The 17,652-nt window shown below is 36.1% G+C and overlaps 1 pseudogene; it reads left to right on the top strand.

The window, feature by feature from the left end:
- The first annotated feature begins 4,832 nt into the window (after nucleotides 1-4,832).
- On the top strand, nucleotides 4,833-5,676 carry LOC141498165 (interferon alpha-16-like; annotated as a pseudogene).
- Nucleotides 5,677-17,652: the final 11,976 nt, after the last annotated feature.

The following is a 17,652-nucleotide window of genomic DNA, read 5'->3' as shown; positions in this document are numbered from 1 at the left end:
TCCCAGAAATAGCTTAAAAAGAGTTTCACCAAAAAATCTAAAGCTTGGGATGATATCATTCCAACTTGGAAGTACAGTTCAATTTCAATGAAAGAAGCTGAGAATATGAGCAAAAAAAAAAGAATGGAACTTGACTATAGAAAGTTAGTATGATGATGGGGAAAATCAAAATATAAGATCAGAAGACAACAGAAGCAAAACTGTTACATCTAAGGGTTCAAAAGTAAGGAAAATGTTGATTTCAGACCTTGAAAGATATTAAGGATCAAGCAAGTGAAGTAGAGGGAAAAAATATGAAAGGAAATGGTATTATTACAAAAGAAATCTTTAAAAGAGGAGCTGACAGTTTGGAAAAGGATGCACAAAATATATGGAAGAAAATAATACCCCTAAAATGTACCAAATAGTGAAAGAGTTTGAAACCCATTAAAAACAACACTTTAAGTAGAATTGACCAAATCAAAAGGGAGGTTCAAGAGTTCACTGAAATCATTCATTAAATATTAGAATTGGGCAAATGGAATTTAAAGATTCCTGGAGACATCAAGGAAAAATGGAAAAAAAATTGAGAGAATTAATAATTAGTAGAAAATGTGGAATATTTTCTAGGAAAAATTATTGAGGTTAAAATGTATAAACCCAGGAGAGGGAATCTGAGGATTTTTTCAACAGAGTCCTTCACCCAGAGCCATCCAAATACACCCCTGGAGTCTCCTTGGGACCAGTTGTCCAACCCTCTTACAATCTGTGGGCTGATAGCTGTGGAAGCTGCCACTGCAGCCACTGATTCATCCCCTCCCACTCCCATAGGTCAGCTGTGAATTTGTTCCTTCATTGTCCAGACTAAAGCAACTTGTGCTAGCGAGGCCCTGTTCTCTTGTGACAAAGACCTTTCTTCCTGCTTCTAAGTTGTCTTAAGATGAGACATTATTTCTCTCCATGCTATATTGTGTGTTCTGCTGCTCCGAAATTTGTTTTGAGGATTTATTTAAAGTTGTCTGAAGAGTGGGAGAGTTCAGGAGCATCTGAGCTTGTCTAATCTTGGCTATCTAGATACTAATTCTACTTTTAAGTTTTTGATAGCTTTTTTTTACTAAATAAAAATAATTCTAGCCCTAAATATTGTATTGTTTTGAACATAAAACAGTATTGATTTGTCAAAATCTCTTTTTTTACATATTATATAACATTTTAAAAAATATTAAAGCACTATATAAACATTATTAAAATTGTATAATTGTTATTTACCTCATAAGGTAGTTAATATAAATATTCTTAGGTCTATTTTAATAGGGGAAGAAATAGAAACTGTGACAGTCTTAGTAATTTGCACTAGTTATAACTAATAATTGTCTCATGTGGGATTGAATTTAAACATTTTTGTGCAAATCTGACATTCTAGATGAAGTCAATTTCATGAAATAGCTTATATAGTAACTCACATAATTGCTTTACAGTAAACTGTGGTAAACTGGTAAATTTCAATAATCAGCTCTCCAAAAGCATAGCAAATTTTTTAAGTTTAACTGCATTAACTCTCTATTTTCTATTTCTTTCACAGATCTAGACAATCAACAATAAAACAAGTCACACTCATTAATGTTTACCTATTTCATCATATCTATGATGAAAATTTATGAAAATGAGCTGATATGAGCAGTTTCTAGAAAATACTGATTTGTGACCCATTTTATACACATTATTTAATAGAATCCTCAGCTCTGTGATAGGGAGAGATATGTCTCATGGTTAGCACATACAAAAGGTGGCATTACACCCTGGTTTTTCTATCTTCAACTAATATTCTTTTCTCCCCATGTTTGGCATTGGGAAGTCACAGGGAGTATTTGAATGAGTGTCTGTATTAGAGCAATAAAACTATTCAGGCCATTTTCAGGAGGAAAGATGGGACAGAGGATAACCTGGGCTCAGGAAAAAGACATTGGAAACAATTAGAAGAGCTTTATCAGGAAGATCAAGACCTGAACAGTATGGTTGTGGTGGAAGGTGAGACAAACTAATTGCACTCAAATTGCAGAGACCTACAAATAGCTGGGAATGAACTACATGAAGAGGATGAAGGGGAAAGAAATCATTAATGATTCCAAAATGAAATAGAGCTGACAGCAGTATGATTAACCAAAATAGAAAAATTTATATCCCTTCTTGAAGTTTTTCAAATGAATCAAGGTAACAGAAATAAAAGGGTATAGAATTTCTCTTTGTGGTTTTTAAAAGCATCAGAATTCTTTTTTTTCCTAGATCAAAAATTCCTCGAAGGCAAAAGGGATGTGAAAACACAACAAGACAATGAACTCATGTAAGACATTGAAAAGAGAAGTAGAGAAAGTAGTTTCCCTCTAATCAATGGAACAAATTTATCTGAAGTAATCCCAGGGCAATGAGCTCAGCACTTTAGGGTACCCAGCAAAACCAAAACTACAGGGACATGATCTAAGTAAATCCTGGAAAGTAAAAGAGTTGTATCAGGGGATTGGATCACTAGCTGGGGGATTCTATGAATCTGAAGGATTCAGAAAGTTTGCATACAGTTACACTATCATTAACTAGGGAAAGGTCAAGTTAGGCTATTTCTGTGGGCACCTCACAACACCAATTGAACCCTGAGTGTCTCCTGATAGAGCAAGTGTCAAAGGGAAATCCATGGGACTAGAGTCCCTGCTTTACTCTATTTCATGATGAGACTCACAAGTGACTTCCTGCAATGGAGTCTTACCAATCTGACTTTTCAGGAAACTTCTTTTTCATTCTTGCAACATAAATCTCAAAATAAGAGACTGTTGGAGCAAGGAGGAATTTTAGAAATAATTCCTGTTGATGCTTCAGATTCTCAAATTTAACTACATTTTGATTCAATTCAACAAGCTCATGTAACTATCTTTGTCTTTTTGCAATTCATTTAAATTGTCTTTATGAAGTTATAGGCTCTACATGACAATGCATATGTTTTAATGGATTTATTTTTATGCTGCTATAAAGTATAGTGCCTTTGATTTTCTCTAAGGACAATGATAACTTTTCTTTTTTCTTTGTCTGAAAACACTTGTCTTCTAGATGATTGTTCTTTTGCTCTTTAACTGAGATATCTCTTCTAAGACTCCATGCATTTGAGTCAACACAAGCTTATCCTTACATCATCCTGAAAACCATCTGTCCCCAGGAGTACACATATCCTTTCTCATGGACCAGGATGTTGTGTATGGAGACAAAGCTTTCTCTTAGAGAAGGTTCCCCTATGGCACCAACTTTTCCTAAAACAAACCTTTTGGAAATTGACTTCCCTTGCCTGTGGTAATGCTATTTAATTGCTAGATTACAGGGGAATTTCAAGATGATTCAAAGTATGGGAACACAATCTAATTTTTATGTACCAGACAAGAGCCTAAAGGATGACAGTGAAGGGTTGAAGTGTGACTACTTAAAGGATTAGTAAAGTAAAATTCTGCTGTATTTGATCTATATCTAGTACCTCATTCCTCTTGGAATAGTTCATTGGGTTTGGAGAAGGTGATTTGTCCCCACTATTTATTGATGATTTGATGCTCATTTAGTATCTTATATTCTAATAATTGTCGACAATAAATTTAGGAAAGTGTTGTCAGTGGGGGTATTTTCTTCTGAAATTTTAGAAGTTCATAATTTACAGTTGGTGATGTTTTATACAGATCCAAGTACTTTGAGAACAATTTTGAAATAGGCACAATAAAACTGTGTATATCTAATGATGCAGCAAAACTACTTCTAGATCTATATACCAAAGAGATCACATAAAAGGGGGAAAGATTTATTTGTACAGAAAGATTTATAGCAGTTCTTTTTATGGTGGCTAAGAATTGGAGTCTAAGGGTATACTAATCAACTGGGACATGGCTCAACAACGTGTGGCATATGATTGTGATTGAATTTTATTTGGTACTATAAGAAATGATGATCAGGATAATTTCAGAAAAACCTGGAATGACTTAACATGAACTGAAGCAAAGAGAAGTGAGTAGAACCAGAAGTGCACTGAATTTAATAATATTATACAATGAAGCATTGTAGATAATTTAGGGTTTCTCAGTAATACAATGCTCCAAATCAAGTTCAACACACTACCTTCCTCCAGAGAAAGAAATGACAATATAGAATAGTATACTAAAGCATACTCAATTAACAATATAGTGTAGTATAGGAAATATAATATAGTATAGTACATAGCATATAGTATATAGTATAGTATATTCAATAGGATACTCAAGCCTACTATATTTTACTTTGATTATTTTTTGGATTTCTTTTAAAAATGAGTAATGTGAAAATAGGTTAATGTGATTTCCCACATATAATGAATATCAGACTGCTTAAAGTATCAGAGAGGGGCAAAAGGAGGACAGGAAAAAGGGAAAAATATGAAACTGAAAACAAAGAAAAACAAATGTTTTAACATATAATTAGAGAGCAAATGAAATATTTTTTAAAAAGTTAAAAGTTCGCTAAGAAAAGTCATAGGAGAATAGATTGGCATAATTTTGCAAGAGCATGACAGAAGTCATGGAGTGAAGTGAAGAAAGTAGTATCATTGAAATCAAAGGAAGACAAGAGATAAGGAAAACCTAAAAACAGGCGATAACAAGGAAGTACTGGGAAAAGGACTAGAGTAAGATGATGAAATTAATAGCATTTCATAAATTAATCTATATGATTTCAATGGAATGTAAAGAAAGTAAAATAGGATACTTCATTACATATAAAGAGCTTTATATGTAAATGTTCTTTAGGGGTAAATTTGGTTGCAGTTCCACAAATATTTTTAAAATGTGATTGTTTTAAGATGAAAAAGCAAAGTAGCTTGAGTGGAAATTCCATTACAGTAATCAAAATTGCATTCACCACTATTTAAAAGAGAGTAGCCCAGAGGTCAGAAACTCAAGACATTGAGACAAAGACTCACTGATCTCCCAGCTCAGCCAGACCCAAGTCATCCATCAGCATCACCATGACCTCCTGGGCCTTATTGCCACTTGCCCTGGTGCTGCTCTGATCCAGTTCCCTCTGCTCTCCAAGTTGTGACCTGACTCAGGGACTACACAAAGACTTCTCACTTTTGAACCTAATGAGTGTATTTCCTCTGGTGCCATGTTGGAACGACAGGACCAGTTTTAACTTCCCAAAGGAAGCCATGTAAGGCAGCCAGCTTCAGAGGGGGAATGCCACAGTCATTATTCATGAGATGCTCCAGCAGATCTTCACCATCTTCAGTTTGAATGATGTTCCTGTTGCTTGGAATCAGACCCAGCTCATGCAACTGTTCATTGGACTGGACCAGCAGCTGCAACAACTGGAAAAGTGTCTTGGGCAAGAGGGGGAGTGGGAAGAATCTTTCTTGGAGAGTGAGAACCTCAGGCTAGCTTTGAAGAGCTATTTCCAAGGAATAAGTCAGTACCTGCAAGGAAAAGAGTATAGCCACTGTGCCTGGGAGATTGCGTGAGTAGAGATCAGGAGTGTCTTTTTATTCATGAGTAAACTAACCAGATAACTCAAAGACTGAGAAAGGAAAAAAAAAAGACTTTCAGTTCTTCAAAGAATCAGCTGCTTCCTAAAATTGAGCAAGCACTAGAAAAAATTATTTTTATGTCCAATTAAAAATCATCTGTATTCATTCAATGATTTTTAACACAATACAAGCTGCTATTCCTCTAATGAAAGTTTGAATTCAGGGAATCATCATCTGTGTTCCATAACTGAATGTTTTATAATCTGGAGCTTTCTATTTATGCATTTTCTATTTATTATACTATTTATTGTTAGTGCTAATATTTATATTTATTCTTCATAGAAGGCAACATTTCTATTACTCATATTGAGCTTATTGTGAATTGTTACATTTCTCATGTAAAATGATTTCTTTTAAAGAGCTCTAATTTATTTATAAAACCATTGTATTAATAAACCTCTTGTGAAAATATTGATTCAATCTCCCATGAATTCAGAGAAGATTCTTTGCAAGAATGCAATTCAGGAAGCTATAACACCTGTGCTACTCAGAGGCTACACAGGTGCAAAACATATTGTGCCCTCAGCTGAGTTACAGTCTAAAAGGAAAGGTACAACCTATTCTAAAATACATGCGTCTATAGGCAAGGTATAACAGATGCAAAGTTGTAGAGCTTTGAAATGATAAGACAATTCCAGGAAAGGAATCATAATGATGGAAATAAATCCACTAAAATTTTCATACCCTTTAAATGAGCGATTCCAGTACTAAATTTATACCCTAAGGAAGTCATTGATAAGAAGAGTGTCTCCAATTGAGTTAAAATATTTACATGAACACTTTTAGTGAAAGGAAAGAAATGGAAACAAAGTAGACTGTAGTTGATTGAGATATGACAAAATTAGGGCCATTGGTTACATTTCAAGAAACAAGTCCTGAGTACTGACTGAATTACATTAAAAATATTTAACAAAATACCTAACAATGTAATAGAACATTGATAATGTCCATTTGTGACTTTCTAAGAATATGTTCAAAGCTAGATGGCAGAGTGGATAAACTTGGAGTCAGGGAGATCTTAAAATCCTGACAGTCACTTCTTAGATAGGTGACCATGGACAAATAATAGCTCTTTCAACTATTTTTTTTCCTCATCTGCAAATAGAGAGAATAATAGCACCTACCTTACATGGCTGTCTCTATGAGAATCAAATTTGTTAACATATGTAAAATGTGGCAGCTTTCATTATCATTACTAATTACAACTGGAATTATTCAACAATTATTCAACAACTGCATGGAGTGTTTCCATTATAGAGAATTTAAAGGGTTCAATACAAAAATATCAAAGAAAATGAAAAAGTGGAAGTAAACAGTGAACAGGAAAGGAGCTTAGGTGTTTATAATCATGAAAGTTAAGAAAAAAAGATGGCAGGAAGTAGTTGAAGCAAATTATAAGAAAGAAGAAAATCCCACAATTCAAGTGACTCATGAAAACAACAATTTTTAGTTCTCCAAGGCAAAGGAATTGGCATTTCTCTATTTCATTTGTTTTTCATTTGTGCCGTTTTGTGATCAAGCAGAATATTCTCATTCACAAAGGAGGGAAAGGGAACTATCATATATTTATGAAGAGATGAAAGGTCACATCTTTTGTCTATGATCCACTAATGGAAACTTATCCCATTTCCATACTGAGTCTTTTCTGGTCTTTTTAGGTTGGGTTTGGGATAAGCAGAGCAAAGGGACCAGAGAAGGAAAAAAGAATATTTCCTGCTTTAAGGGTTTCTCTTTTTCTCATTTGACTTTAGAAATCTTGATGTAATGGCATCACTGGTTTGGGTATCAAGAAACCTGAGTTCCAATGCTAACTGTCTCATTGAATCTTTCGCAGGGAAATTTATGTTGAATTCTCTTTGCTTCAGTTTCCTATCTTCAGAAAGAGGGGAAAGTTTTGGTGAATTCCAAAGTCTTTTCTGTCTAGAAATTTTTTGGTATCTGGATTGCTCAGATGTGTTTTTATGAGGATGTTAGTTTAACTTCAGTCATTACATATATCCACTTATCTTCTCTTTGGGGCCCACATTTTCATATGGGGCTTCCCTCCTCAAATAGGGAAAGTATTGCTCATAGTTTTCTCCAAAGCCTATCAAAGACAATAATGTAAATTAATCATTTATTTTACTCTCAAGGGATTACATTTTATTTTCTTATGCTGCACCTGGGCCCTTAACAGGCTCATAATCAGGGGAAGTTGTTTTCTCTCCCTGGAACCATTATTATACCTCCTTTGGTTGTTCACATGATGAAAAGCAATAGATTAAAATCCCTAAACCCTAGAAGCTGGAATTATGAGTGTAGAATCATCATGCTTGTACATCTCATTTTATAGACGAAGAACCTGAGGCTTAGAGAGGTTTAGGATTATAATGGCAATAAATGTGATAAATAGAGAGAAGCTTGGGAAGATGCATAAACAGATTCAAGTTAAGTTAAACAAAGAAATGAAAAACAATATACCTCCAATGACTTACCATACAAAAGGAGAGAAGAAACATCTCTTCCAATAGACTATGAAAATGCTACAAAGTTAGAAGAATCTAATTTGATTTCAATGAATAGTGTGAGAAGACATATTTGAATTACCTTTTCTTCGCAGAACTGAGGGGCCATTGTCAGAGTACTTTGCATATAATGTCACTCTCTTTCAAGACATTGGTTAATTTTTCTGACTTTCCCCCCCCTTCTTTCCTTCTTATAAATGCTAACTTTCTAGAAAGATGTTAAGAAGTATACATTGAGAAATGTGGGCAATGTTAAATGATAAGTAGTTTTTTTTTAAGAACAGAAGTCTCATGAGAGGAGGACTGTCTTTAGATTGTAAGAATCAATTGCAACCCTTAGTACAGTGTTCAACATATGATAATGGATTAATAAATAATTTTTCTGATGTAAAGCCAAAATGGTACAGGAAAGGCAACATGATAGCTCCCAACCCCCCCCCCCCCAAACAACTTTAAACTAATGCTACAAGTAGAATTCTAAATCAGCACAACCTAGAAATTGTAGAAATAAGATTTTTCTCAGTCCAAGATAATTTAGGAGGGCAGTGTGAGCCACAACACCGCTTATATACCTTGGGGATGATAGCTTGCTGCTGCAGCTTCAGGAGCTCTCAACTCAGAGATGGAAAGGTGATCAGAAGACTTCTCAGAAAGAGTTGACATTGGACCACTTTGTAAGGACTGGCAGTTGCTTTACATCTCCATTGCCTATGACCAATTTCTATTATCATACTTGCAGAGAAGAGGGGAGCATACCTTGGATCCAGCAAGAATAATACTAGGTCTATATCCCAAAGAGATCAAAAAAGATTTGCATATGACTGAAGCCACTAAACAATTAAAATGGTTATATATCCTCAAAGCAAAGCACACTATTGAACATAATAGAGAACATTTTTTTGATCAGCACAACAAGAAAAAAAATCACATTTTTGGAATAATAATTGCTCATGGGGTAGCTAGATGGTAAAATGGATAGAGCAACAAACCTGGAATAAGGAGGACCTGAGGTCAAATGTGACTTCAGGAACTTAATACTTACAAAACTATGCGACCTTGGGCAAGTCACTTAACTCTATTGTTTTGCCAAAAAAATAATTGCTCACATTTATATCTTCCCTAAATGTTTCTAAAGTACTTTGCATTTACCAACTTATTTGATTCTTAAAACCACCTGTTTTATCCCTCTATTTCAGTCAAGCAACTAGAGGCTTAGATAAGTTGTATGTATAAAAGATATAAAACATGCAGCAGAATAAAGTGTAAAATGGTAAATAATTAATACAATAAAAAAGACAGTAAAACAGAGACAAAAATAACATGACCTTTTTGAAATCAATATATAGCCCATGATGATACAAAGGTAAAGTTTAGTGTCCTGTTTCTTCTTTCCATTTGATACCACTGAGTTAACCTCAGTTTTTCCTGATTGCAACATTTGTTTTCTATTCATTTTGTCAAGAAGCATTTTCAATATGCAAATGTTTACAATTTGGATTGTTAAAAAAATTAAGTTCCAGAAACAGATTCAGAAAAAACAAAGTCCCACAGTTAGCTTTGCCAGGTCTTTGACTTTCTGTAGTTCTTTAAATATTTTGCTCACATCTTCTTGTTCTTACTAGCATTTAAAAATTTTTGTCAAAGAGTAATATTGTAAAGGGATGAGTTTAATTATACTTTTATGTTTATTGAAATTGTTTCTAGTGTTTCTTTATTCTATGTAACACTGTCTTTAATTTATTTAATCGAATACTTTTTTTTTCTCAATTACATTAAAAATAATGTTAAACATTTACTTTCAACTTTCTGAATTCCAAATCTTCTTCTTTCCTTTCTTTTATTCATTCTCATTGAGAAGGCAAATAACTTTATGTAGGTTATAAATATTAGTCATACAAAACATGCTTGCTTATTACTCATGTTGTAAATATAAACAACTAAAAAAACCCAAGAAAAATGAAAAAAATATTTTGGTTTAAAATATGCATTCCAGAGGGGGTGGAGCCAAGATGGTGAAAAGAAAGGATCATGTCTTAGGTGCTCTCTCATAAAACTCATAAACTAAGGACTCTAACTAAATTTTTGAGAGACAGAACCCACAGAGGGACCCAGTGAGGCTGTTCTGCTCAAGGTAACCTGGAAAAGAGCAGAAAGGCTCTGCTCCCCTGGGTCAGAGGGGCAGCCCGCTGGAGGGGTGGCCCACCAGAGCGAAAGAACTTCAGCCTCCCGGAGGCAGCCCCAGGGCACTGGGAGCCTCAGCTCACAGCAGCGGGAGAGTCTCCTGAGCTACACCCTGGGGATCACTGGGCACAAATTGGGGGAACAGCGGGGGGACTTCTGCCAGAGCAAGCACATGGAGCCCAGCCATCAGGGCACACAGCGAGCAAGGTGGTCTTTCGCTAGCCCAGATCCAGGAAACAGAAGCAGGTGGAGCCAGTAAGCAGGAGCCCCCAGGGCATGAGCCCATTGAACCTAGGGAGGGGAGAGAGGAGAGACTGCAGAGCTCTGTCCTCTGTCCCTGGAACAGGACTCTGGGGCTCTGACCACATTCAGATCCTGATCCCAGTCTAGGCCCCCCCATAGAACAGCAAGGGCCCCCCCACCTCAGTCTCGTGGCAGAGGGGGGTGCATATGATCATTCACAGACCAGGAGGGAGGACAGAGCCTCACACACTGAGACCCTTGTGGGAGTGTCCCAAAAGCTCAGGAAGGACCCCAAAACCAGGTTTAGGCTGGGAAAATGAGCAAGCAGAGAAAAAAGAGGAATACCATTGAGAAATATTTTGCTCATGAGCCCAAGAAGGATCAAAATACTCAGTCTGAAGATGAGGAAGCACAAGCTCCTGCATCTAAAGACTCCAAGAAAAAAAAAGAAATTGGGCTCAGGCTGTGACAGAACTCAAAAAAGACTTTGAAAATGAAATGAGGGAGTTAGAAGAAAGAATGGGAAAAGAAATGAGAGAGATGCAGGAAAAACATGAAAATGAGCTTCCGGCCAAGATGGCGGAGAGAAGACAGGCACAGTTCTAAAGTCTCCTGATCTTTTCCCATCTATCACATGAAACAAACCTCTTAAAAGAAATCTGACCCACAAAACCTAGAAAGAAAAGCCAGGAGAAAGAACATCTACCTTAGGATTTGTCTCCTGCAGCAGCTTTGGCCGAATTTGGGCGGGTGAGTCTGGGTTCAGAGGGAGGATCAGCACCGGATCAGTCATACTAACAGCTGAATTGGAACCAGTAGTCTAAGGGCCCGAGAGCCGGACCTGCTGGATCAGGGAGGGGCTGGACTGCTGCGGAGTGAGTTAGCAGGGGAGAGGAGGCGCTGGTGTTGGAGCTGTCCCCCTGGAGATCCCGGATGGGAGGGTGGGGAGATTTCTGGAGCAGAAAGGCTTCAGACACCATCCCTGGGCTCCTCTGGTCTGAGTCCCATTACAACTCAGACTTCTTCCCTTACAAACAAATGCAAACTACTTCTGCCTCAGGCGCAGGTGTGTGAGCAGAAGAACTAACCCAGCTGAGAAATGACCTCAGGCCACAGTAAAGCCCACCATTGATTGAAGGCAAAAGAATTCAATTGCTCCACCTCCTCCCTTCAAGCAAAAGGAGAAGGCCTCAACCAAAGTCACAGACACTCCAGAGAAAGAAACCAACACCTCCTACTGGCCAGCCAGAGAAACTGCACTCAGTGAGTAAAGATTTTAGCGATCCCAAGCCCCAGTGAACCGCCCCCCCAACTCAGGTTTTAGCAAAATGAAGAAGGGTCAGCGGAAAGGTGGATCCATAGAAAAATTCTTGGAAGGGAAAGACCCTAACTCAAAGAGATCTGGAACCTCTGAGGAGAATACAATCTGGTCTTCAGCACAGAAAGACTTCCTTGAAGAAATAAGGAAGGACCTTAAAAATTTGGGAGAGACAATTAATACCTTGCAACAAGAAAACAAAACCTTAGAAAGTACAATTGGACAAATACAAAATGAGAATAAATCTCTCAGATCTTCAAATGGGCAAATGAAAAAAGAAATTAATTCGCTCAAAACCTCAATTGGTCAAATGCAAAGCTCTTTCAAAAGTAGAATTAACCAAGGGGAAAAGGAGTTGCAAAAGGTTAATGAAGAAAACTACTCCCCCCAAAAAAAGAATGGAGTCTGCAGAAACTAATGACTCCATGAGACAGCAAGTCAGTTAAACAAAATTAAAAAACAGAAAAAATAGAAGCAAATGTAAAATACCTCATCAACAAAACCACTGACCTCAAGAATAGATTGAGGAGGGGCAACCTGAAAAGTATAGGACTTTCTGAAAACATTGAAGAGATAAAAAGCCTGGACTTAATATTACAGGATCTAGTGATGGAAAACTGCCCTGATATCATGGAATCAGAGGGCAAAATAGTTATTGAAAGAGTACATCGATCCCCACCAGAAAAAGATCCTAAAATGAAAACACCAAGGAATGTTGTGGCCAAACTGCAGAACTATCAGATAAAAGAGAAAATCCTGCAAGCAGCCAGAAAGAAACAATTTAAATATCAAGGAGCCACAGTAAGGATCACGCAGGACCTGGCTGCATCAACATTAAGGGATCAAAGGGCCTAGAATGAGATATTTTGAAGAGCAAGGGAGCTTGGAATGCAGGCAAGAATCTACTTTCCCACAAAACTGATCCTTCCCTTCCACGGAAAAAGATGGGCATTTAACGAAATGGAAGAATTCCAAAAATTTCCGATGAAAAGACCAGAGCTAAACAGAAAATCTTGATATCAAACAGCAGGTTCAAGAGACACATGAAAAGGTAAAAAAAAGGGTGGCAGTAAAAGGAAAAAAAAATATACAATCCAGCAAGTTGAAACTAGCTATATCCCAGCATGGGGGGAAAAAGATTCTTATAAATCTTGAGAATTGTAATTCTAACAGAGAGAATATACCTAACCAGAAATGATGGACATTCATGACATATCCATGAGACTGCTATCTAAAGAGATGTAACTGGCTTTAACTCCAGTTGGGAGAAAGACCCTAATAACTATCAGGAATTTTGACTCTATTTGATAGAATATACTGAATTAGAAGGGACAGACACTCAGAATTGTCTATGACTTAGATAGAATAATCTAAAAAACACAACCTCCTTAAAAAGGGGGACAGGAAAGAGACTGGAGGAGGGAGAGGAGTGAATGGGGTAAATCTCATTACACTAAGAGGTACCAAAAAACCTATGGTAATAGAGGGGAAGAAGGGAGCAGATGAGAAACACCTGAACCTTCTTCTCATCAGACTTGGTTTAAAGTCAACCTACACATACTCAGTTAACTTATAAAACATCTAACCTTTCAAGTATTAAAAGGGGAAAAGGGGAGGGGGGATGGAGAAAGGGAAGGGAAAAGGGAAAAAGGGAAAGGGGAAAGAAAGGGGAAGGTGTGAAATAGGAGGGCAAACATACTGAAGGGGGTGGTATTCAGAAACAAAATACTGGGGAATATGGATAAAGGGGGGAGAAAAGGGGAAAATACAAACGGAGGGAAGATAGCACAGAGGGCAATAAAGAAACAGTAATCATAAACTTGAATGTGAATGGGATGAACTCTCCCTTAAAACATAAGCAAATAGCAGAGTAGATTAAAAACCAGAATCCTACAATATGCTGCTTACAAGAAACTCATTTGAAGCAGAGAGATACATATAGAGTAAAGGTAAAAGGTGGGAGCAAAATATATTTTGCTTCAGCTGAAGTAAAAAAAGCAGGGGTAGCAATCCTTATCTCAGACAAAGCAGCAGCAAAAAGAGATAGAGTTAAAAGAGATAAGGAAGGAAACTTTATCTTCCTAAAAGGTAACATAGACAATAAAGTCATTTCAATATTGAATATATATGCACCCAGTGGGACAGCACCCAAATTCTTAGAGGAGAAGCTGAAAGAACTACAGGAAGACATAGACAGCAATACTCTACTAGTGGGAGACCTCAACCTCCTGCTATCAGATCTAGATAATTTGAATCATAAAATAAACAAGAAAGAAGTTAAAGAGGTAAATAGATTGTTAGAAAAATTAGATATGGTAGACTTATGGAGGAAACTGAATGGGGATAGAAAGGAATATACCTTTTTCTCTGCAGTACATGGAACTTATACAAAAATTGACCATGTACTAGGACATAAAAACCTAATGATCAACTGCAGAAAGGCAGAAATAGTAAATACATCTTTCTCAGATCACAATGCAATAAAAGTCATATGCAATACTGGGCCAAGTCGATATAGACCCAGAACAAATTGAAAACTGAATAACCTCATTTTAAAAAATGAGTGGACCAAGAAACAAATTATAGAAAGAATTAACCATTTTATACTAGATAATGATCATAATGAAACACCATACCAAAACCTATGGGATTCATTCAAAGCTACTCTCAGGGGATATATTATAGCTCTAAACGCTTACATGAATAAATTGGAGAAAGAGGAAATCAATGAACTAAACATGCAACTAAAAGAACTAGAGAAAGAACAAATCAAAAATCCCCAAATAAATACTAAATTAGGAATTCTAAAAATTAAAGTAGAAATTGATAAAATTAAAAGCAAAAAATCTATTGAATTAATAAATAAAACCAAAAGTTGGTATGATGAAAAAACCAATAAAATTGATAAGCCTCTGGTCAATTTGATTAAAAAAAGAAAGAAGAAAACTAAATTGCTAGTATCATAAATGAAAAAGGTGAACTCCAACTCCACCAATGAGGAAGAAATTAAATAATTCAAAATTATTTTGCCCAACTCTATACCAATAAATTTGATAATCTAAGTGAAATGGATGAATATTTACAAAAATATAAGTTGCCAAGGTTAAACGAAGAAGAAATTAAATACCTAAACAACCCTACCTCAGAAAAAGAAATTCAACAAGCCATTATTGAACTCCCCCCAAAAAAATCTCCAGGGCATGATGGATTCACAAGTGAATTCTACCAAACAATTAAGGAACAATTGGTTGTCATTCTATATAAACTCTTTGGAAAAATAGGGAAAGATGGAACTCTGCCTAACTCTTTCTATGAAACCAATATGGTCCTGTTACCTAAACCAGGAAGAGTTAAAAGAGAGAAAGAAAATTATAGACCTATTTCACTTATGAATATAGATGTAAAAATCCTAAATAACATATTAGCAAAACTATTACAACAAGTTATCACTAGGATTATGATCAAGTAGGATTTATTCCAGGAATGCAGGGTTGGTTCAATATTAGGAAAACTGTTAGTATACTCAATTATATCAACAACAAACCCATCAGAAATCATATGATCATATCAATAGATGCCAAAAAAGCTTTTGACAAAATACAGCATCCATTCCTATTAAAAACACTAGAGAGTATAGGAATAAATGGACTGTTCCTTAAAATAATTAGCAGTATCTATCTGAAACCATCAACAAGTATTATATTCAATGGGGAGAGGCTAGAGGCATTCCCATTAAGATCAGGTGTGAAACAAGGGTGCCCATTATCACCACTACTATTCAATATTGTATTAGAAATGGTAGCATCAGCAATTAGAGAAGAAAAAGAAATTGAAGGAATTAGAATTGGGAAGGAAGAGACAAAACTCTCACTCTTTGTAGATGACATGATGGTCTACCAAGAGAATCCCAAGAAATAAACCAAAAAAACTACTGGAAACAATTAGCAATTTTAGCAAAGTTGCAGGTTATAAAAGAAACCCTCATAAATCCTCAACTTTTCTATATATGTCTAGCAAGATACAGATGGAAGAGCTAGAAAGAGAAATCCCATTCAAAGTAACCTCAGACAATATAAAATATTTGGGAGTCTCATTGCCAAAACAGACTCAGAATCTTTTTGAAAACAATTATGAAACACTTCTCACACAAATTAAATCAGATTTAAATAACTGGGCAAATATCAACTGCTCATGGATAGGTAGTGCTAATATAATAAAAATGACAATTCTACCAAAACTAAACTATCTGTTTAGTGCCCTACCAATCAAAATTCCAAAAAAATTACTTTAATGAGTTAGAAAAAATTGTAAGTAAATTCATATGGAGAAATAAAAAGTCAAGAATTGCCAGGAGCTTAATGAAAAAAAGTGCAAAAGAAGGTGGCTTAGCCCTACCTGATCTCAAATTATATTATAAAGCATCAGTCATCAAAACTGTTTGGTATTGGCTAAGAAATAGAGTGGTGGACCAGTGGAATAGACTAGATGTAAAAGCAGGAGAGGATTATAGTAATCTGCTGTTTGATAAACCCCAAAAGTCCAGCCATTGGGATAAAAACTCCCTCTTTGATAAAAACTGCTGGGATAATTGGAAGTTAGTATGGAAGAAACTTAGATCAGACCAACACCTCATACCCTTTACCAAGATAAGATCCAAATGGTTACAGGACTTAGACATAAAAAACAATACTATAAGCAAATTAGAAGATCAAGAATTAGTTTACCTGTCAGATCTATGGAAAGGGGAGCAGTTTATGACTAAGGAAGAGCTGGAGAACATCACCAAAAACCAATTAGATGATTTCAATTACATTAAATTAAAAAGCTTTTGCACAGGTAAAACCAATGTAACCAAGATCAAAAGAAATGTAGTAAATTGGGAAACAATCTTTACAACTAATGATTCTGACAAAGGACTCATTTCTAAAATATACAGAGAACTGAGTCATATTTTTAAATCAAAAAGCCATTTCCCCAATTGACAAATGGTCAAAGGATATGCAAAGGCAATTTACAGGTGAGGAGATCAAAGTAATCCATAGCCATATGAAAAAATGCTCTAAATCATTAATTATTAGAGAAATGCAAATTAAAGCTTCTCTGAGGTACCACTTCATACCTCTCAGATTGGCCAATAGGACCAGTAAGGATAATGATCATTGTTGGAAGGGTTGTGGGAAATCTGGGACACTATTACACTATTGGTGGAACTGTGCACTCATCCAACCCTTTTTGGAGAGCTATTTGGAACTATTCCTGAAGGGCAACAAAAATGTGCATACCCTTTGACCCAGCAATACCACTACTGGGTCTATACCCTGAAGAGATGATGAAAAAGGGTAAAAACATTACTTGTACAAAAATATTTATAGCAGCCCTGCTTGGGGTGGCAAAGAATTGGAAATCAAGTAAATGTCCTTCAGTTGGGGAAGGACTTAGCAAACTGTGGTATGTATATCATGGACACTATTGTTCTAATAGAAACCAGGAGGGACAGGATTTCAGGGAAGCCTGGAGGGATTTGCATGAACTGATGCTGAATGAGATGAGCAGAACCAGAAAAACACTGTACACCCTAACAGCAAGATGGGAGTGATGTTCAAGCTTGAAGGACTTTCTCATTCTATCAGTGCAACAATCGGGAACAATTTTGGGCTGTATACAAAGGAGAGTGCCATCTGTATCCAGATAAGGAGCTGTGGAGTTGGAACAAAGTTCAAGGACTATTCAATTCAGAAAAAAACAGATATCTTATTGTCTGATCTTTTCACCTCTTAGACTTCTCTTCTCTTCTTTAAGGATATGATTTCTCTCTCATCACAGCCAATTTGGATCAAGGTACAACATGG

Source organism: Macrotis lagotis, chromosome X, assembly GCF_037893015.1.
Source record: "Macrotis lagotis isolate mMagLag1 chromosome X, bilby.v1.9.chrom.fasta, whole genome shotgun sequence".
Lineage (NCBI taxonomy): Eukaryota > Metazoa > Chordata > Mammalia > Peramelemorphia > Peramelidae > Macrotis > Macrotis lagotis.
The sequence above is the reverse complement of the archived record's forward strand: the minus strand, read 5'-3'. Positions and strand labels throughout refer to the sequence as shown.